General features: G+C 35.4%; 1 protein-coding gene across 21 annotated transcripts in view; it reads left to right on the top strand.

Moving 5' to 3' along the window:
• RALYL (RALY RNA binding protein like) overlaps window positions 1-23,562 on the top strand; it is a 707,896-nt gene that overhangs the window by 544,382 nt on the left and 139,952 nt on the right. The gene's annotated exons all lie outside the window — the stretch shown is intronic.

The raw sequence follows: 23,562 nt of genomic DNA, 5'->3' as shown, positions 1-23,562 counted from the left end.
TAGTTAAAAGCTTGTTTCTTGGTTTGCTTCACTCATTTCTTTACTCATTTCTTTTTTAACTCAACCATTCTTATTTGAAATTTCTTGTGATGCTATATCTCATCCTTTCTTAATTAAGCAGTGAAAATATATGTATTGACACAATAAGAAGGAGAATTTATTTATTTGTTTTGTTTTTTGGTTTTTGTATATTTTTTATTGGAGTTTGATTTGCCAACATATAGCATAACACCCAGTGCTCATCCCATCAAGTGCTCCCCTCAGTGCCCATCACCCAGTCACCCCAACCCCCTGCCCACTCCCTTTCCACCACCCCTTGTTCGTTTCCCAGTTAGGAGTCTCTCATAAATATCAAGAGTCTCCCTCTCTGATATTTCCCACTCATTTTCTCTCCATTCCCCTTTAATCCCTTTCACTATTTTTTATATTCCCCATATGAGTGAAACCATATAATGTTTTTCCTTCTCCGAATGACTTACTTCACTCAGCATAATACCCTCCAGTTCTATCCACGTTGAAACAAATGGTGGGTATTTGTCATTTCTAATGGCTGAGGAATATTCCATTGTATACATAAACCACATCTTCTTTATCCATTCATCTTTCGATGAACACCGAGGCTCTTTCCACAGTTGGGTTATTGTGGACATTGCTGCTAGAAACATCGGGGTGCAGGTGTCCCGGCGTTTCACTGCATCTGTATCTTTGGGGTAAATCCCCAGCAGTGCAATGGTTGAGTTGCAGGGTAGCTCTATTTTTACCTCTTTGTGGAACCTCCACACAGTTTTCCAGAGTGGCTGCACCAGTTCACATTCCCACCAACAGTGCATGAGGGTTCCCCTTTCTCCACATCCTCTCCAACATTGGTTGTTTCCTGTCTTGTTAATTTTCCCCATTCTCACTGGTGTGAGGTGGTATCTCATTGTGGTTTTGATTTGTTATTTCCCTGATGGCAAGTGATGTGGAGCATTTTCTCATGTGCATGTTGGCCATGTCTATGTCTTCCTCTGTGAGATTTCTCTTCATGTCTTTTGCCCATTTCATGATTGGATTGTTTGTTTCTTGGGTGTTGACTTTAATAAGCTCTTTATAGATCTTGGATACTAGCCCTTTATCTGATAGGTCATTTGCAAATATTTTCTCCCATTCTGTAGGTTGTCTTTTAGTTTTGTTGACTTTCTTTTGCTGTGCAGAAACTTTTTATCATGATTAAGTCCTAATAATTCATTTTTGCTTTTGTTTCCCTTGTCTTCATAGATGTATCTTGCAAGTTGCTGTGGCCAAATTCAAAAAAGGGTGTTGCCTGTGTTCCCCTCTAGGATTTTGATGGATTCTTGTCTTACATTTAGATCTTTCATCCATTTTGAGTTTATCTTTGTGTATGGTGCAAGAGAGTGGTCTAGTTTCATTCTTCTGCATGTGGATGTCCAATTTTCCCAGCACCATTTATTGAAGAGACTCTCTTTTTTCCAATGGATAGTCTTTCCTGGTTTGTAGAATATTAGTTGACCATAGAGTTAAAGGCCCATTTCTGGGTTCTCTATTCTGTTCCATTGATCTATGTGTCTGTTTTTTTTTTAATTTTTATTTATTTATGATAGTCACAGAGAGAGAGAGAGAGAGAGGCAGAGACATAGGCAGAGGGAGAAGCAGGCTCCATGCACCGGGAGCCCGATGTGGGATTCGATCCCAGGTCTCCAGGATCGCGCCCTGGGCCAAAGGCCCGCGCCAAACCTCTGCGCCACCCAGGGATCCCTATGTGTCTGTTTTTGTGCCAGGACCACGCTGTCTTGATGATCACAGCTTTGTAGTACAACTTGAAATCTGGCATTGTGATGACCCCGGCTTTGGTTTTCTTTTTCAATATTCCCCTGGCTATTTGTGTTTTTTTTTTTTTCTGATTCCACACAAATCTTAAGATGATTTGTTCCAACTCTCTGAAGAAAGTCCATGGTATTTTAATAGGGATTGTATTGAACGTATAAATTGCCCTGGGTAGCTTTGACATTTTCACGATGTTAATTTCTTCTAATCCATGAGCATGGAATATTTTTCCATCTCTTTGTGTCTTCCTCTATTTCTTTTCAGAAGCGTTCTGTATTTTTTAGGGTGTATCCTTTACCTCTTTGGTTAGGTTTATTCCTAGTTATCTTATGCTTTTGGGTGCAATTGTAACTGGGATGGACTCCTAATTTCTCTTTCTTCAGTATCATTGTTAGCGTATGGAAATGCCACTGATTTCTGGGCCTTGATTTTGTATCCTGCCACACTGCCGAATTGCTGTATGAGTTCTAGCAATCTTGGAGTGGCATCTTTTGGGTTTTCTATGTACAGTATTATGTCATCTGCGAAGAGGCAGAGTTTCACTTCTTCTTTGCCAATTTGAACGCCTTTTATTTCTTTTTGTTGCCTGATTGCTGAGGCTAGGACTTCTAGTACTATGTTGAATAGCAGTGGTGGGAGTGGACATCCCTGTCTTGTTCCCGATCTTAGAGGAAGGGTTCCCAGTGTTTCCCCATTGAGAATGATATTTGCTGTGGGCTTAAAAAGATGGCTTTTAAGATACAGAGGAATGTTCCCCCTATCCCTACACTCTGAAGAGTTTTGATCAGGAATGGATGCTGAAAAAAAAAAAAGATATGGATGCTGTATTTTGTCAAATGCTTTCACTACATCTATTGAGAGGATCATATGGTTATTGTGTTTTCTCTTGTTGATATGATCTCTCACGTTGATTGTTTTACAAGTGTTGAAGCAGCCTTGGTTCCCGGGGATAAATCCCACTTGGTCATGGTGAATAATTTTCTTAATGTGCTGTTGGATCCTATTGGCTAGTTGAGAATTCTTGTTGAGAATTTTTGCATCTATGTTCATCAGAGATATTGGTCTGTAATTCTCCTTTTTGGTGGGGTCTTTGTCTGGTTTTAGAATTAAGGTGATGCTGGCCTCATAGAACGAGTTTGGAAGTATTCTGCCCCTTTCTATCTTTCGGAACAGCTTTAGTAGAATAGGTATTGTTTCTTCTTTAAACGTTTGATAGAATTCCCCTGGGAAGCCATCTGGCTCTGGAGTTTTGTGTCTTGGGAGGTTTTTGATGACTGCTTCAATTTCCTCCCTGGTTATTGGCCTGTTCAGGTTTTCTATTTCTTCCTGTTCCAGTTTTGGTAGTTTGTGGTTTTCCAGAAATGCATTCATTTCTTCTAGATTGTCTAATTTATTGGCAAATAGCTGCTCATAATATGTTTTTAAAATTGTTTGTATTTCCTTCCTATTGGTTGTGATCTCTCCTTTTTCATTTGTAATTTTATTAATTTGAGTCTTTTCTCTTTTCTTTTTAATAAGACTGGCTAATGGTTTATATATCCTATTAATTATTTCAAAGACCCAACTCCTGATTTTGTTGATCTGTTCTACAGTTTTTTTGGTGTCTGTTTCATTGAGTTCTGCTCGAATCTTTATTAACTCTCTTCTTCTGCTTGGTGTAGCTTTTATTTGCTGTTCTTTCTCCACTCCCTTTAGGTGCGAGGTTAGCTTGTGTATTTGATTTTTTTCCAATTTTTTGAGGGATTTTTAGGACTGATTTTGCTGTATCCCAAAGATTTTGAATGGTTGTACCTTCATTTTCATTAGTTTCCCTGAGTCTTTTAATTCTTCTCTAATTTCCTGCTTAACCCATTCATCTTTTAGTAGGATGCTCTTTAACCTCCCCATGTTCTTCTTCCAAATTTCTTCTTGTGGTTGAGTTCAAGTTTCAAAGCATTATGGTCTGAAAATATGCAGGGGACAATCCCAATCTTTTGGTCTTGGTTGAGACCTGATTTGTGACCCAGTATGTGGTCTATTCTGGAGAATGTTCCATGTGCACTTGAGAAGAATGTGTATTCAGTTGCATTTGGATGCAAAGTTCTGTAAATATCTGTGAAATCCATCTGGTTCGTGTATCATTTAAAGGTCTTGTTTCTTTGGAGATGTTGTGCTTAGAATATCTGTCATTTACAGAAAGTGCCACGTTGAAGTCTCCTACTATTAGTGTATTTTATTTAAATATGTCTTTACTTTGGTTATTAATTGATTGACATACTTGGCAGCTCCCACATTAGGGGCATAATATTCATGATTGTTAGGTCCTCTTGTTGGATAGACTCTTTAAGTATGATATAGTGTCCCTCTTCATCTCTTACTACAATCTTTGGGATGAACTTAAATTTATCTGATATGATGATTGCTACCCCAGCTTTCTTTTGAGGATGATATGAATGATAAATGGTTCTCCAACCTTTCATTTTCAGGCTGGAGGTGTCCTTAGGTCTAAAATGAGTCTCTTGTAGACAGCAAATAGATGGGTTGTGCTTTTTTATCCAGTCTGAAACTCTGCGTCTTTTGATGGGATCATTTAGCCAATTCACGTTTAGAGTAACTATTGAAAGATATGAATTTAGTGTCCCTAGTGAATTTAAGTCCCTGTTTTTGTGGATTATTTCTTTGTAATAAGGATAATTTAAATTAAGGAGGAAAGGGCTTCTATATCCTCTGCATAGAAGTATAAATCCCAATTTGTTATTGATGAATATGAATAGAATTTAGGAATATTTTCAATAGCATGATTATTGGATGATACAATGGTAATTAAACTCAGATCAGATGTGGTATAAAATATTACTATAGTAGTAGGGGCCATTACAAAATAAAACACATAATCACTATCCACTAGAAATTTCCTTAGGAGTTAGTTTCAAAAGGTAAAACTAGTTCTGATTTCACAGAGAATATAATGGACACTGATCTATTTAAAAATACTTTTTCCCCCACTATAACATTTAAATAAGGAAACTCATTCAACCTTATGAAAAAAAGATCCCCAGTGTGCAGTTTGTGTATCTTTTTTATATTCATACATACAGATGATTTATATACAAGTCAATTTTTAAGCTGGATTTGGGGAATTGTATTTTAGCAATGTTGGAGAAATGGATTTGATTAACTAATACATTTAAAAGAAGCTGTGAATATTAAACCTTATCTGAATGTTAGCAAAACTAAAAAAGAGGATGAGGAGAGAACCTGGCTATTTGTCATGTAGTTAGGTTTAGCATGGCTAGTGTATATATTCGGTTATCCAAGACAAGTTAGACTCCTAGAGGAAAAAAAAAAATGATACTCTATTTCAATAATCATTCAATTTGAAATTCAACGTGAAAATATCATGAAGTGTAAATGGTTATTTTTCTTTGTTTAATGGATATGTGTGTGTTTCTATACACACGTACATATATTTGACTGAAAGTTATTAAACTTTATAAATTGCAGTCTAGAGAATATTTCTATATAGCTAAGTAAGAAATCTATTAATTAACCTCAGTTTATTGCATGCTTTGTTCCATTAAGTTTAGACTTCAAGGGAAAAGCAAAATAGAAGAAAGAACAGGGGAAAAAATTAGAGGTTAATTACCTTTGTTGATCTCAGTAGTTTTGACAGCTCTCATCCACTAAAATATGTGTAAAATGGATGAAATTATTGGTAGTAAATTTGCATGTTTTGAAAAATTTTATTCTCAACATTGAGGTTTTAATTTCATTTATAATCTGAATGACTAAATTATAGAAGTGACAACTTTTATAGATGTAATTGTTACACTAAAAATACTGACTTTCTCACAACTTTCCAATGAAACATGCACATTCATATTAGAGTTTATTTGGAGAAATGGAGCATTGCTCACCTAACTAGTATTTTTTTCCTTTTCTGCTTATTTCTTCTCTTTTGATAAATAAATACAAACTTTAGAGTCATTATATTAGCTATCTATCACTATGTAACAAGTTATTACAAAGTTTTATAGCCTAAAATAACAAACATTTATTACTTTACCATTTCTGTGGTCAGGAAATCTTAGCATAGCTTACCTGTGTGGCTCTGGTTTAGAGCCTCTCGCAAGGCTGCCATCAAAGTTTTAGGGTTACAACCATCTAAAGGTTTGACTGATAAGGATATTCTTCCAACTTCACCCACATGGTTGCTGGCTGGGCTTGGCTCTACACCAAGTAGTCTCTCCACAGAGTGCCTAGTGATATGGCATCCAGCTCCTGCAGAATGAGGATGAAATCTCAGAGAAAGAAAGATTATCCCTAAAGTGGAAGACACAGTCTTTTTATAACCTAATCTAGGGAGTGGTACACTATTTTCTGCTGTATTCTATTCATTAGAAGTGAGTCTCACATTCTATATTTTCTTAAATTAAGATTTTATTTATTTACTAATGAGAGAGAGAGAGAGAGAGGCAGAGACAAGGCAGAGGGAGAAGCAAGCTCCATGCAGGGAGCCCGACGTGGGACTTGATCCTGGGTCCCCAGGATCAGGCCCTGGGCTAAAGGTGCGCTAAACAGCTGAGCCACCCAGGCTGCCCAAGTCTCACATTCTATTGATTAGAAGGAAGTCCAGCCCGCACTCAAGCAGACATGAATTATATTCTGCTTCTTGAAGGAAGGGGTGTTGTATTAGCTTTCTATTTTTGTAACAAATTACCATAAATTTAGTGGATTAAAACAATGCAAATTTATTTTAGAGTTCTGTAGGTCAGAAATCCAGCATAGGTCTCACTGGGTAAAAGTAAAGGGGTCAGCTGGGCAGTGTTCCTTTCTGGAGACTCTCAGGGAGAATCTGCTTCCTTGCCTTTCTTAGATTTTAAAGGCTTCCCGCATTCCTTTGCTCATGGCTCCCTCCTTACATCTCTAAAGCCAACACTGGTGAGCTGAGTCCTGTTCACATTGCATCACTCTGACCTTTTCTCCTTCCTACCTCTTCCAAATTTAAGGACCGTTGTGATAACAATGGGCCCACCTGGGTAACCTTGGATACTCTCCCTATTTTAAAATCAGCTTATTTCATCTTTGTCACAAAATGTAATATATTTGCAGGTTCTGGAAATTAGGCTCTGCATGTCTTTGGGAGGGGGCACTATTATTCTGACTACTACATGTGTGAAAGAATTTGTGGACATATTTTCTGAACTGCCTTGTAATCAATCACTATTAAAAAATGCCCCTAGGACATGCCTTTTTCCCAAATACAACACGTTGAAGATCCTGTCTCTTTAGGATATTCATCAAAAGCTAATAAGCACTAACCCAAGTAGCAAATTGCCTGTAGTAGTCACTATTCAATATTCAATGGAGATAAACATCTCTTTCTTTTGCTCAGGCATTTGTGGTTGCCAAGAGCAATAGGATCAAATTTCTACCCTTAAAGCAGGAACAGATAATTGGGTAGTTTGAGGAATGTACCTCTGGAGTCACAATCTAGTTTGATGTGGGTTCTGTCAGAATACTAGGTGCATGGCCTCATGCAAGTTATTCATCTCTCTTGCCTAAAGGTTTAGTCTCTGTAAAATGGGGAAAGCAGTATTGATATTGCATAGGTACTATGCAGATTAGTTTACAGTTCAGAAATTTATCAGAAAAAAAATCTAGCAAATTTTTATAAAATGGCTACCATTAATCCCACTATAAATCTGTGATATTAATGTTTCTTTTAAGGCCCATAAGTCACTAATAAACAATATGTCTTTGAAGTCATATTTTAAACCCTCTGCAAGTGATTTGTACGTCTGAGCCTCTGAGCCAGTGGCTCGGGCTCCAGCCAACAAGAATTCCTCTTGAGGAAAAAATTGAAAATATCATTTGGCAAATCCACTTCCGGGTATTTTTCCAAAGAAAACAAAAACACTAGCTGGAAAATATATCTGTAACTCCATATCTGTTGTAACATTTTTTTTTATCGTAGCCAAAACATGGAAACAAAAGTATCCATCAGTGGATGAATGGATGAAGAAAATGTGGAATAGATAGATACAGATTTAGATATATCATTTGTATATATACCACTGCATATGTGTGTATATATGAATATTATTCATCCATAAAAAAGAAGGAAATCCTATTATTTGTTAATAACATGGATGGAACTTTAGAGCATTAAACTTAGTGAAATAAGTCAGACAGAGAAAGATAGTACCATTTATATGTGGGATCTAAAAAAAAAAAAAAAATCAGCAACCAAGCTCATAGATCCAGAAAACAGATTGGTGGTTGCCAAAAGCAGGATAGGATGGAGGGTGGACAAAATGGGTGAAGATGGTCAAAGGTACAAACTTCTAATGATAAAATAAATAAGCATGGGGATGTAATGTACAGCATGACAATAAGAGATAGAGATATTAGTGCTATATTATATATTTGAAAGAGTAAGTCTTAAACGTTCTCATCACAAGAAAAAAAATGTGTAATTGTGTGGTGATGGATGAATCTTAACTACTGTTATTGTCATGATCAATTCACATATATGCATATGTTAAATTATTATAATGCTATACCTAATTATATCTCAATAAAAAATAAATTAAAATTTCAGAAACAGACAATTCTTTTTGAAAATCACATTGTCCTGGCTTCCCACCTTATGGGCAATTTCTAGCCTTAGTAATTATTCTTAAAGCCTTTTAATAACAATGATTGTTTTGTTCATACATTTTTAATAGGCCCTAAGCTAATTTATTTGTATCTTGAAATGTTTATTTTAAGATTAAAACCCTTATTTTTTGACTATTAAATGAAAACTATGAAATTTATGACATTATTTGTGAATGGCATTGTAATATTTAGTTTAAAAATTCAACATTGAAGATAAAATTATATGATTTTTACAGTGATAATATGAATACAAATTTAAGTAGAGCACAGCAGGTTAAAAAAATAACATTTTTAGCATATTATGAAAGCTATGGAGCAGAAATATACTTGGAACTGGTTATGGTATATAAATAATTCATAATTGCATCAAACAAGCTATGATATTTTACTAGTTTATACAAACTGACCTGTAAGTATCACATTTTATAAATATTTTTTATGTTTATAGAGTCAGGAAAAAGAACTACAAAATTTTTGGTGATGAATCTGATTGTGAACTAAAAACATCAGCTTATCATTACAAAATCTCTCCCTGCTACCAGTCATCAATTGAATTTCATATGTTTGATCTTTTAAAGAAGTACTCTGTGAATAATCTAAAGTTGGGTTACATTTTCTTTAAAATTAGTTGGAAATCTCTAATCAAAATGTTCAGCAAGATTCAAAAGTGGAAGTTTATAAAAAATTCTTATTATTAAAAGCAAATCTCATAAGTGAGAAAACAATTCTTGCAGAAGCAATGAATGGAATAAATTACATAGTGACAGCTCTAAAGATATACAAGATTTAATTTTCATTTTTCTATTATTATGCTTTGAAATGTCTCAACTTGAAGGAAAAGTCTTTTGACTCTTTATAAAGTCCTATTTATAATTAGGGAGTTTTATTTTGTATCAAAAAGAAATGAAACTGAGAATGCTGATGGTTGTATGACATCCGCCCTTCCTAAGACATTCAAAAGAAAATTAAGACATTTTGACATATTTTTATAAGATATAAAAACTTTATAAAGATTTTATAAAATCTTTTATAAAAATATGTCAAGAAATGTACTCTGAATGGAAGTAAAAAAGACAATACCTATGAAAATATTTGGTCTGATACAGTTACATATATCAACATAAAAATAGAATTAAGAATATTTTCTACTTATAACAGTTCTGAGCTGGTCTTCCTTAGTACCTGTAGAAGTATTTTCTCAATTAAAAATATTGTATTTATAGAGCAGAATAATTTGCGAGTGTCAGTAATGTCAAAACTAGTAATGGCAAAATGCAACTCTGAGGAAGACTTGTGCAATTTTATGAAAAATTTAAAATAAGATAATTGGAAACAAATTTTATGGAAAAATGTAAGAGGCATAGTATAAACTGATCAAAGTGCCATGGAAAATTACTAAAATTACTCAGTTCGTGTTATATTTCATATTCAGATAATCAACTTAAATTTGTTTTAATATGTCTTTATTTTAAACAGATTAAGTTTTTAAAAATATTTTAATTACCCCCTCTTTATAGAACCAGTGATATAATAAACCAATTTGTTGATCAATTAAATAAATTTTTAATTACATAATTTTAATAATGTTAATGCCCTATTAACATCCAAAAGTGATTCGTGTAGATACTAAACTGCATGGTCACTATAACTATAACCTTGTTCTTTACTCTAACTTTCTACTTTTGACAGCCATGTTGAATCATTGAAGTTCAGATAAAACAGACACAAATTCATTGATTAAGTCATTCATATATTCAACAAACACTTATAAAGCCCCATCTATTAGCCAGATATTCTAGGTGCTTTGAATATATTTGTGAACAAAACAAAGATCCCTGGCTTCATGGAGCCAACATTTAGCATGGGGGCAGGGCATCGCCTAGTGATAAACAATAGGCATAATAAACAACTGTACTATGAATTAGGAAGTGATAAATAAAAAAAAAAAAGGAAGTGATAAATCCTTCAGAAAACAGTTCAAGCAGCATAATGGGGATTGTGAGTGTGAGAAGTATAGGGAAATGAAATGCTGCACATTAAATAGGTAAGAAGGTGACATTTAAGCAAGGATCTGAAGGGATTGGGGGAATTAGCCATGGATTTATAGGGGGAAAGGAGGCTAGGAGAGAGGAGGCAGCTAATGCAAAGGCAGAGGGACACACCTGGACTGCCTGAGAAAAGGAGACCAGTATACCTGGAGAGGAGAAAGGTAGGGGATCATAGTAGGATATGAGGTGTGAAGGGCAAGAGAAGGAATGTGGCTGGATAGAGAGGGAATATGATATAGCTGGAGTAATTTTAAAATCCACTACTTGAGGGTTTTTTTTTTTAAGATTTTATTTATTTATTTTAGATAGAGACTGAGCATGAGCATGAGCAGGGGGAGGAGACAGAGGGACAAGGAGAAGCAGACTCCACTGAGCAGGGAGCCTGACATGGAGTTCGATTGCAGGACCCCAAGATCCCAGGATTCCGAGATCATGACCTGAGCCGAAGACAGACACTTAACCTACTGAGCCACCCAGGCACCTCTCCTCTACTTACTGTTGCATAGCAATAGCTAAAAGAATTTTTATCTGATTAAACCCTGTGTATTCTTGTCTTTATCTTAGCTTGGCTTTATTAATTAAATATCAGGTAATCTATTTCTTTTCCTGCTCTTGGTGAAGGAAGTTAGATCCTTTGCCTTTCCCTGATTTCTGGCTCTTCTACGATTACATTTTTGGTCACAGAGCTCTTTGAAGTTTTGCTTTCTCATGAAATTTTAACAATAAGATTTCATGTAATGGTTTTCTACTTTATGTATATTCATGAAGACTTTGTGAAAAATTTATCTTCTTTAATAAATGAAATTATGAAATATATTAGAATTTGTCATTAAATTCTATAAGCCATGCCAAAAGTGATATATTTATTTTTAACTGAAAAGTCAAACTTCACCTATAAAACATGTTTATTTATAGTGAGAACTCCTGAACTCAGAGTCTTGGCACCACTACCACTAGCTATGTTACCCTGTGTAAATAATTTACATGTTCTTAACTTTAATTTGTACAAATGTGAGTCTGCAATAAGACCCACATCACAAGATTATTGCGAAAATGTTTTTAAGGTCTGTGAAAATGTGATCAAATATTAAACAATCTTCAAATGCTAGCAACTATATTTATCATCAAAGATGACATTAAGATATCATTATCCATACTAAGCCTTTAGAAAAGCATTTTTCAAGTTTCTTCCCTAAACACTTTATTTTTCTGCTCCGAATTTTTATTTTAATTCCAGTGTGATTAATATACAGTGTTATATTCATTTCAGGTGTACAATATAGCAATTCAACAATTCCATATATTGCTCAGTGCTCATCAGGATTAAGTGTACTCTTAATCCCCTTCACCTGTTTTACCCATCCCTCCACCCACCTCCCCTTTGGTAACCGTCAGTTTGTTCTCTATCTGTTTTTTGGTTTGATTCTTAAATTCCATATATAAATGAAATCATATGGTATTTTTCTTTCTCTGACTGGCTTATTTCAATTAGCATTATACTCTCTTGATTCATCCACGTTGCTGCAAATGGCAAGAGCTCATTCTTTTCTTATGGCTGAGTAATACTGCATTGCATTATATTAATATATATAATATATAATATATATATATCACCTCTTTATCCATTCATCTTGTGGATGGACACTATGTTTACTGCAACATTATTTACAATAACTAAATTAAACATAGGGGTGCATATATCCTTTTGAATCAGTGTTTTTGTATTCTTTGGGCAGATACCCAGTAGTGTGATTACGAGATCTTAGGGTAGTTTTATTTTTAACTTTTTGAGGAACCTTTATACTGTCTTCCACAGTGGCTGCACCGGTTTCCATTCCCATTCCCATTCCCACCCACAATGCGCAAGGGTTCCTTTTTTCCCACATCCTCACCAACATTTGCTTCTTCTGGTTTTGAATTTCTTCTGTCATTCTGACAGGTGTGAGGTGGTATCTCATTGTGGTTTTGACTTGCATTTCTCTGATGGTTAGTGATGCTGTCTGCTCAGAATTCTTAATACTTTCTTTTCAAAACAGTTTTTTAAAAAAGTAAAATCCTTAAAGAAAAATTAAGAGAAAAGATGTAAGCTAAATGTGTTAGATTCTATTGCTTCTCAAACTTGAATGTGTAGAGCAGTTACCTGGGTGCTTGTTAAAATGTAGTCTGATTTATTAGGTCTGACATGGAACCCAAATTCTGCAATATGACCAGGTTCCTACAGAATACAGATGCTATTGTTTGCCAACCAGACTTTGAGTGTTAGAGTTGTATACTAATCTGGACGTAGAATGCAGTTAGCTACCTAACGTTAGCTTTGGCATTTCATTATATTTATGAATTATAAAATACTCTGAACACAGTAGCTTTGGTGTTTTAAATGCTGAATGCAAAGTCAACACAAAAAGGACCTCAGAAAATAAATTTATCTATACATATATGAAAAGAGCAAGACTGGAGAAAGAAGGGAACAGAGAGAAACAATGTTCAAAGCTTGGGATCTGCTTTACTGCACTGACGGAAATCTGAAGAGTTCTCAAGGAAACTGTTAATCCAGATTCTGTGGTTGAATTTTACTCTCCTTAAGGAACATTTTGCCCTCAAGTATGAAACTAAATAAACTCTTGAGATGCAAAGAAATGAATGCTGTTAAACCCATGCACTGATAATAAACACATGGCTAAAATTTTTTTAGCCAGGTATTTTTGGTCTTTTTTTCACCAGGTATTTTTGGTCTTAATTATCACAGCAGTTGTCTCTACTATTAATGTCAACGGGTCATTAAGTATACTTGTAAAATTGGTAAGCAAGGTCCTAAACAAATTCACAATGCTGCTGGTGAACATAATTTATCTAAATTTTAGATTTGATTCATTTGGTTTCTGGAGCCTTAATGCCTTAATAAAACATATAGTCTTTCATTTTTACCTTTGTAGAGATTTTTAGAGGTGTTTATAGAATATAGAAAAGCATTCTGCAAAAAAAAAAAATACCCAAGGTAATATAAGAGAGAAAGTGACAGAGAAAAGATTATGCAAGTTGATAGTTCTAGGAATTAAATAAATTCAAATTTGATTTTTTAAAAAAAATTACTTTGTACCTGTGTGAAAAATGAGCTGGCATTCTCTGTTAAAGAACTTTATTTTTTTTTAAGATTTTATTTATTTATTCATAGAGACACACTGGGGTGGGGGGCGGAGAGAGAGGCAGAGGGAGAAGCAGGCCCCATGCAGGGAGCCCGAGGTGGGACTCCATCCTGGGTCTCCAGGATCACACCCTAGGCTGCAGGCGGCGCTAAACCGCTGTGCCACCGGGGCTGCCCAAGAACTTTATTTTTTATTATTTTTTTTTTAAAGAACTTTAAACTGGACATCGAGTAAACATACACCAATGCCACAAAGTTTCCTCAAGTTTCCTGGCCGCTATGCTTCAGGGAAATCAAAAGTATTTTAACCATTAGCTAATGAGAGTTTTGATGAGAAAAGCAAAATAAAACAAAGGAAAGGACAGAAACAGGTCTCTACAGCTTAAGGATAGAGCTGAGGCTTTTGCAGTTTGCTGATAGATGTGGGTCTGTGAAACTGCTAACATTATAACCAGTGTCTTGGGAGGAAACCACATCATGTACCAAGAGTAAACTCTTGAGAGCCTTCTCAGCCATGGGGGGTGGGGAGATGCCACAGTCCCAAAGCACAAAGTATTCCTCTTTATTGTGATGTTTCTCATATTTGCTGTAGTTCATCTCTCTCTGTGACATCCCAGAGAACACAATGTTCATATACATTTACCCAATACTTAGCACAACACTTGGCACATTCTGTAGGTTCAACAGTTATTTGATCAATGAACATGAATGATTTGTGGCATTTTTATTTTCTTCTTAATATAACCATTGAACACGATAGACAGTAAATTTAAAAAGGGCATCAACTATGCATGCCCACTCTTTTCACTTCAGTTTCTATTGGGGAAAAAACCATTTGAATCCAAATAAGTCACATACAGTGATTGGACTTACCAAGTAATTAGTAATACGTTCAAGCTTCCACTTTTATTTGCCCTTGCAGACAGAGCCTGGAAGCATAGAGCATTTTCTGGTAACAAATGGGAATCTGGCCAACCAGTGATCTTTGCATTAGCATTCTAATAACCAGAGGCCAACGTGCCATAGTGCTGTGTCAGAACTAATTTATGAACCCAGGTCCAAAGGCACATTAAAATGGTCACAATTCAGTGACTGCCCAGTAAAATTAGACTATAGTTTCATTCCCATAACAGTGAATATTTTAACATACTATTAAAGACATATTTCAAGTGTTAAAACTAGCTTTGATTCCGTGAAGGGAAAAACAACAAGATTAGAAAGCCATTTACTTTTGTACCAAATTAGCTCCACTTTCAGCTTTAGGCTTAAAATACTTCAAATGTCCATATTTTAGAGCACATGGTAGGTTATACTTGCATTTGCAAGTCTGGTGCATTTTTTTCCTTGGAGTAAAAGCACTTCCGGGCAGCTCCAACAAACTGTGGAGTTGTGTTGTGAACCTACCTGGCCAGAAAATCTCAAGCCATCCACTGGGTCGAATATATTTCCCCCACTGCTGCCAGACAGATCTCCTTACAGCATTCTCTGAATCATGCATCCTCCCCCATGATGCCAAAACTCCTGGGGACGCAGAGTATATTACTTTCCACAGCCAAACCCGGATTGAGTGGCACAGAAAACGTGACATCCAAAATCTGATTATGAGCAATGAAAGAGAGTAAAAGAAGTTCTAGACGGTGAGTCTTGCAACTCTAGTTCAAGGCTGCTGCTCTCAGTGTTCTCTCTCGGGACAGGGGCAGGGGATCAGTCTGTGCCTGGCACGTGGGCCATGCCCAGTAACAGACACAGTTGTAGTGAACTGAGCTAGTGATATTATTATGAATGCCCTTTAATCTCTCAGTTCCTCAAACATCTGTGTACATGATGTGGGAATAATGATTCCTGCTCTGCTTATTTCACAGGATTGTTTTGAGGGTCTGAACTAATAAATGCACAAACACTCTTTAACAGAGGGAGCTTACACTGGGGAAATGTATGGTTCATGCATTCACTTGTCAAACATAACAGACTATTTTCTTTATCTCCTGCATTTTTATTCAATGGAATGGTAATGAATCCCTAAATCTTTTAAATGTGAACAATAAAAGGCTCTGAATGACTTTTCCTGGCAGTCTATATGCCATGGCTGAATTATTTAAACTTTTATTTAAACCTGGAGAAGGAAACAAAAGAAAACAAAAAAAATAATCTCAAAAATAAAGATATTACTTTGGATTGATTCTTTTTGGAAAAATATTTCATTTAATTGTTTTTCTCCATCTAAAAAAAATGATATTGATAATGTGGCTGCTTTATTATGCTATAAGTTAGACATGACTTTGATATCAAGGTGAAATTCTTCTAGAAATGGCAGATGCCAGGGCATCTGGGTGGCTCAGTCAGTTGAGAATCTGCCTTTGGCTCAGGTCATGATCCCAGGGTCCTGGGATATAGTCACACATCAGGGGAGCCTGCTTCTCCCTCTCTCTCTCCCTGTGCTGCTCCCCCTGCTTGTGCTTGCTCTCTCTCTCTCCCTATCTCTGTCAAATAAGTAAATAAAATCTTGAGAAAAAGGAAAAAAGAAATGACAGATGCCAGCAGGGATCACTAGTGGTAGAGGTAAGTAGCAAGTGTGTGTTTACTGTAGTAGTGTAAATAATATGTGATTGAAAAGATTAAATTATCTTTTCACATGAAGATATTCCAAGTTGAAACATGGCAAAGAAATAAAAGTAAAATATTTTTTCTAAATATTTCAGGTATCTCATAAACCAGTATTCTGGGAGCACGCTGTTTTGCTAGATGTTCACAGGTGTGCCATCCAAAATATACTATGTGTTCAGATAGATACATAGATAGATAGATAGATAGATAGATAGATAGATAGATAGATGATAGATGATTGATAGATGATAGATAGATGATAGATAGATGATAGATGAAGATAGATAGATGATAGATGATAAATGATAGATAGATAGATAGATAGATAGATAGATAGATAGATAGATGATAGATGATATATATGAGTTAAAACACAACTACTTCTTTTGTCCAGAGTCTTGTCCTTTAATATGCATTATAAATATCCAAGAAAGAGATATATTATAGCATTTTTACCTAGCTTAGTTTACCATGATTTATTTGTTTGGCAACATACCTATTAACAGCTTCCAAAACGTACTTCAAATAAATAACCACTTTAGGAAATGTGCTGACAAAAATGTGTTTGGCTAGCCACACTACAACCTGTGCAAGGATATACCTTCTGGTCTGTGTGAGTTGAATCAACCAGTAGACTCATTGAACACCAATTGGATAAACAACACTGTGCAGGATAAAAGTCCAAAGTCAAAGGGAAGCACTCAGTAATCTGTGCTATTGGATGTAATTACATAAAATGGGGGTGCCAACAGGGAGAGTTACAGTGTTTGGGTGTCGAATTGGAGATACCTTCCCAAGAGCCGTAAAGCATGAACTAATAGAATGCCCTTACCATCACCCTAGCCTTACGGGAATTGGTCAAACAGATACATTAACATGTGTTGGATATCATTTCGGAGAATGACACTTTGGAGCAGTACCTGGTCTCTCTTTGCCTCATCTCATTTACCTCAAACCAGAATAGGTTCAGCTCATTGACTTTTTCCAGCCCTCTAACTTTACAGTTATTTCTGTCATAGTATATCGGCATTGCTTATTTGGCTTAGATAAAGAAGAAAGGAAAGCTGATATAATTTTTTAGAATGTGTAATATTTTTTAAGTAGTTTACTGTGAAGAAAGATATTTAGTAGCCCAACAGGATGTTTTTCAGTTTTTTGATTCTGAGGTTTAATATTAGAAGAATAATTTTGGAGCAAATTCAAAAGTCTCTTAATTGGTCCTTATTGAGATTCATAATGTCATAGGACAAAATACAGATGTCCCCCCGCCCCTTCTTTGTGGTGCTCTGCTATTTCCAGTCATCTCCTATCCATGGGTAAAAGTTTAGCTCCTTCTGCTTTGTCCCTAAGGCCAGAAAGGGGTTGGGGGAGTTCTTCTACACAGGTGTGAGTATATTGTACCCAAACAGAACACTTCAAGAGACTTCTTTTTAATGGTCCTTACCTAATTTTACTGACTGTCTCTAGAAGAATATAATTCTAATACTCAGATAATAGAGTCCACCTTCTCGATATATAGGTTCTTTTATCGGTACTTACACAAAACAAGTAGGAATTTAGCTAGGATTTTTTTAGATGATCTCAAAAAAATTCATTGAGGATAATTAAGCCCACAGTCTTTTTTGAGAACACTATACTATTTCTCAATATTAGTATTTGGTATGACTCTGTTTCCAAATCTGGGAATTTTAGAAATAACACTTTATTTTCTGTATCTCAGTGTTTTGCTCCAAAGCCTCTATCTTATTCAAGGGGCAGAAAACTGAACTTTGGTCATTGTTCCTCTTGCCCTACCTATGGGAAACCTACACAGTGCCCAACAGTCAGGGAAGGAAACTTCAGGATGTCTCTCCAGCATTGACCAGAGTTTACTGTTCAGATGTTATTTGCATGGCCCCTTCAAGGCCAAAAGCTCTTGAGACACGAAAGCCTGAGCCTTGGCTTCCCAATAAACCATGGTTGTCCTGAAGACACAATTAAATCTTGTATTTATAAACTTCAGTATGGAAATGCTCTATGTTCATACAGAGCTAGGCAAGACTTTATGTTCACTGACTAGTGAGCTGGTGGAGCTCACTACCCACCATCCCTTCTTCTTGGACCACATCCAACCCCTTTCACCCTCATCCCTGTTCATTAACACCAAGTTGTGGAGGATTTCCACTACAACAAAATGAAATATATAAAATATAAGTACTTCCTTTAATAAGTTCTAAGGAAAATTATGCATTTGAACACTATTTATGTCTATAAGAAACAAAATATTTTCATCTCCATTTTTTAGAACTTGAACAGAGGCCAACATCTGGAAATACTGAGCTTAACCGCCTTTCCCCAAGGCTTTCCATTGTATGTGTATGCTGTCAAACTCCTAAGTTTATCCTCAGAACTACTGGCATCATATTAAAAAAAAAAAAAAAGATGTTACAGTATTTGTGTTGAGACACTTAAGTCTCAAGGTTTTTATTTATGTATGAGAATATTTTTACATTTTCAGTTCATAATAAAGACTCATGGAGTCTGAACTAGAGACACACAATTGTGTAATTATATTTCATGAATGTGTATCCTTTACCATAATTACAAAGCTTATAAAAATAATAGAAATCTGCTTTTGTTTCACTCCCTTTTTTGTTCCAACTCTGTCACATGTGAAAGATTCAGATAACCTTGATCTTGGTTGTACTTCATCTCAAATCATACAAAAAACACTGTCTTCATGATTCATTGTCACAGCTGTCCTCTCCTCAGAACCCAAGATTATATCCCAGTCAAATTAGATGTACAGTTCTACTTGGGGTCTCTTCTCATATCCAATAATCCACTCACCAACCCACCCACCTGTTCTTCTTTCCTAATATTTCCTCTTTCGCGATCTTTGCTGAAACTGTTTGCTAAAACCCACTGCCCTTGACCTGAACATTGATCCATCCACAACTTACCATCATTTTTCCCATTTTCTTTTTTAATATATTATTAGCGAGTATTGTATATACTTGTATATACAAGATAAAATTTATATTATAAAGAATGGCCCTAGAGGTACCTGAGTGGCTCAGTCGGTTGTGTCTGCCTTCAGCTCAGCTCATGATCCCAGGGTCCTGGGATGGAGCCCCCACATTGGGCTCCTGGCTCAGCAGGGAATCTGCTTGAGATTCTCTCTTGCCCCTCCCCCTGCCCATGTTCTCTCTCTCTCTCTCTCTCTCAAATAAATAAATGAATAAAATCCTTTTTTTAAAAAAATGATGCTGTATTAAAAATTCATGTTTCCAATACCCATGCACCCTTCATAGTACATTATAATTAATTTTAAAGCCTCCTAGATGTTCTCCCCAAGTTCCACATTCTTTTTGCCCTTTAAAGGTAGCCGTTCGTCCTAAATTTATTGTTTCTCTCTGCTTGCTCTTCTTTCATTTTACTACATGTATTTTAATTCCTATGTAACATTTGTTTAAATTTTTTAACATAAAGAATTCATTCTGTCAGTGTTTTCCCATGACATCATTCTTTGGTCGGTGTTATGCTCCTGAGATTCAGTGTTGTTGCCTATGACTCTAAATCTCTGTCTCTGTCTGTCTCTCTCTCACCTATTGTATAGTATTTCATTTGTAAATGTAACTTAATTATCCTGTTACCTTTCAATGGATATTTGTGGGTTTTCTAGGAATTTTTTCTATGTTGGTGTACTGCAATGAACATTCTGGAGTATATCTTATGAGGCACATATGCTAGAGTTTCTTTGGGTTCATACCTCCTGGTTCATAGAGTTTGGGCATTTTAAGTCCATTATAAACTGTGAAATTATCTTCCAAAATCATTGTACTTCATTTATGCTTATACGTGCAATGTACACATATTCCAATTGCTCCCAAACCTCACCAAATCTTGATACTGTCAGACTCTGTAAATTGTAAATTCAATGGGTATCAGTTGTATCTCATAGTGTTTAAATTCTCCATTCCTGTACTCACTTCAGCAGCACATATAGTAAAATTGAATTCTCCATTACTAGTGAAATTGAGTCTTTTCATGTGTTTACTCAGCATTCATCTTTCCTCTTCTGTACAGTGTCTCTCCTGTGATTTTTGCCCAATTTTCTATTTGGTGGTTTGTCTCTTTTTCCTATTGTGTAAATGAGGTTTTTATACATTCCAGAAACAAATCTTTTCTCAAGGATTTCTTCATCTAGTTTGTGGCCCTTCTTTCCATTGTCTTTGTGTGAATTTGATGAGCAGAAATCCTTTTATTTTATTGTAACATAGTCGAATTTATAAGTCTTGTATTTTAAGGCTAGTGCTTTTTATGTCTGGTTTAAGATTATCCTTCCATATTCTGATCTCAAAAAGATATTCTGCTACCTTCTTCCTACGAGTTATATATGTTTGCCTCTTACACTTAGGTTTTTAATACAGTAGTGATTAACTTTTCTGTGTTAGTGTAAGGTAGAGGTCTAACTTTTTTTTTTTTTAAGATTTTATTTACTTATGAAAGAGAGCACACAAGCACAAGTGGGATGAGGCGCAGAGAGAAACAGACTTCCCACTGAGCCGGGAACCCAATGCGGGGCTCAATCTCAGGACCTTTGGGATCAGGACTGGAGCTGAAGGCAGACACTTAATTGACTGAACCACCCAGACTCCCCAGTAGAGGTCCAATTTCATATTTGTCTTTGTGGTAACTGGTAACCAGTTATTACAGCTTTAGAAGCCTGTCCTTACTCACTGGTCAGCTATGCCATCTCTGTTCTAATGCAGAAATCCACATCTGTGTGTGTCCGTTTAGAAGTCCTCTACTCTGTTGCAGTGGTTCATTTTCTATCCGTACAAATAGTACAGTCTTACTTACTATAGCTTAAAGTAAATCTTGATAAGGCAAGTTTGCCACCTTTGGGGCTTTTTCCAAAGGTTATTTTGACCTTTTGCTCTATACATATACATTTCAGAATCAACTTATCCAACTCTGCGGAGATATAAAAAGAATGTTTGGTGTTTTTACTGAAATTACGTGGAATCAATAAATCAATTTTGGAAGAATTAAAATGTCTGTTATAGCAAATTTTTCAATTTCTCTATTTGTGTAAGGTGTCTGTAAGATCTTCCAGTATAGCTTTATAATTTTCCCTATAAGCAGCTTTAAAATTTTATAGTGTATTTGTCCCTACGTACTTTACTTTATATACATTACATCTTTATAGAAATTATATGTTTTAAAATTATATTTTAAAATAAGTATTGCTGTGTAGAGACATGAAGTTTAATTTTGTATATTGGCTTTGAATCCAACAAATTTATTACATTCTTTCATTAATTATATTAATTTGTGGATGCTTTGGACTTTTTATGTGGACCCACTTATCAACAATTGTGACAATTTCACTTCTTCTTTCTCATGTCTGATACTATTTTCCTGTCTTATTTCACTGACTATGGAATGCAGTACAGCATTATACAGAATTTTTAATAGTGATCACCCTTTTAAATTCCTAGATAAGATGGGCTGGCTTAGTCGGAAGAATATCCAATTCTTGATCTCTTGATCTCGGGGTCATGAGTTTTGTCTTCATGTTGTATGCAGAGATCATAAATAAATAAATAAATACATAAATAAATAAATAAAATTTAAAATGAATAAAATAAATTCCTTGATATTAAAGAAAATGTGGCCAATGTTTTACACTATTAAGTATGACACTTTTCCAGAGATTTTTTTTTTGTAGATGTTCTTAGGTAAAAGAAGGAAGTTTCTGTCTCTTCTTAGTTAAGGGTTTTAACGCGTATGGATATTGAATTCATTGATTTTATAGTTCATTTTCTTTCATGTAGGCACTGTCTCTTTCCCCCTCTAATTCAAGTTCTGGTTTCAGCAAACATCTTCAAGTAACAAGACAGAGCCAGTCTCCCATTTCTATCTGAGTTCCTGTTTTTACTCAGATGTAGGCTTCTCTGAACACCTTACTTTCTAACTAGCTTAATGTTGTATTATTTTTAAAAGAGATACATTATACAGTTGACCCTTGAACAGCATGGGAGTTAGGGGCACTAACCCCTTGCACATCAAAAATTCACATATAGAGGGTGCCTGGGTGGCTAAGTCTGTTGAGCAACCAACTCTTGATTTGGGCTCAGGTCATGATCTTAGAGTAGTGAGATCAAGCTCCCGTGTCAGGCTCAGCACTCAGCAGGGAGTTTGCTTGGGATTCTCTCTCCCTCTTTCTCTCCCCTACCCTTCTCACCTCTCTCTCCCTCTCTCTCTCTCTAAAATAAATAAATATTTAGAAAAAAAATTCACATATAATTTTGACTCCCCCAAAACTCAGCTACTAATAGCCTACTGTTGACTAGAAACCATACTAATAACATAAATGGTAAATATATGTATTGTATCTTATATGTATTATATACTGTATTTTTACAATAGAAGTAAGCTAGAGAAAAGAAAATGTTAAGGGAAGCAAAAAAGAAAATGTACTTACAGCACTATTGTACTTACTGAAAAAAAACTCTCATATAAATGGACAGTTCAGTTCACACCAGTATGGAAGAGTCAGCTGTATTTTATCTAGAAATTTGGGTTTTCTTTTTTTAATTTAAATTGAATTAGCCAACATATAGTACATCACTAGTTTCAGATGTGGTGTTCAACTGCTGGGTGGTTCATCCATCCCTAATCCAGTGTATTGATTCCATTGGTAAGGGAGAGAAGCATTCCCTTTCTTTTCTGTCAAAATAATGTCCCTCACTTTTTTCAAAGCTTTTCTTGAAAAGCTTTTTTTTAGGTTTTTTTTTTTTTTAGATTTTCCTTTTTATCATGCTTTAGGAATTTTAACTTTATTGAATCTTGTTTTTTATGTGATTTTCCAAACCTTTGTCACCAACTTTCCCATCTGAACAATTTTATACATTTATGACAGAAGTTGATTGGTTGTATATAAATACTCTTTTGTCATGTACTTGAGCATCTTACTGTCTTATCTTAGAGATATTTTCATGATTAGTTCATGAAGGCAAAGGCTGTGCTCTCTTCTTCTGGCCACCCCAGAACTATAATTGCACATTCTGATTACCGAGTGGATTGTGTTGTTCCCTCAGTAACTCTGCTACACTCTACAGTCCCACCTTCTGTGTTCCTTTTCTAACGTAGGTGGAAAGATATTGTCGTGGGAAATTAATAATTCCTACTGTGAACAAAGTTCTATTCCATGCAATGTCTATGCAAACTGAGACATTCCCAGCAAAAAATCCAATTTAGAAGGATACTGATTCTCTCTCATTATTTACTAAGCATTCTTGATTTCCCTACCTC

This window comes from Canis aureus, chromosome 28 (genome assembly GCF_053574225.1).
Source record: "Canis aureus isolate CA01 chromosome 28, VMU_Caureus_v.1.0, whole genome shotgun sequence".
Lineage (NCBI taxonomy): Eukaryota > Metazoa > Chordata > Mammalia > Carnivora > Canidae > Canis > Canis aureus.
This window is presented reverse-complemented; position numbering and strand designations above follow the sequence as displayed.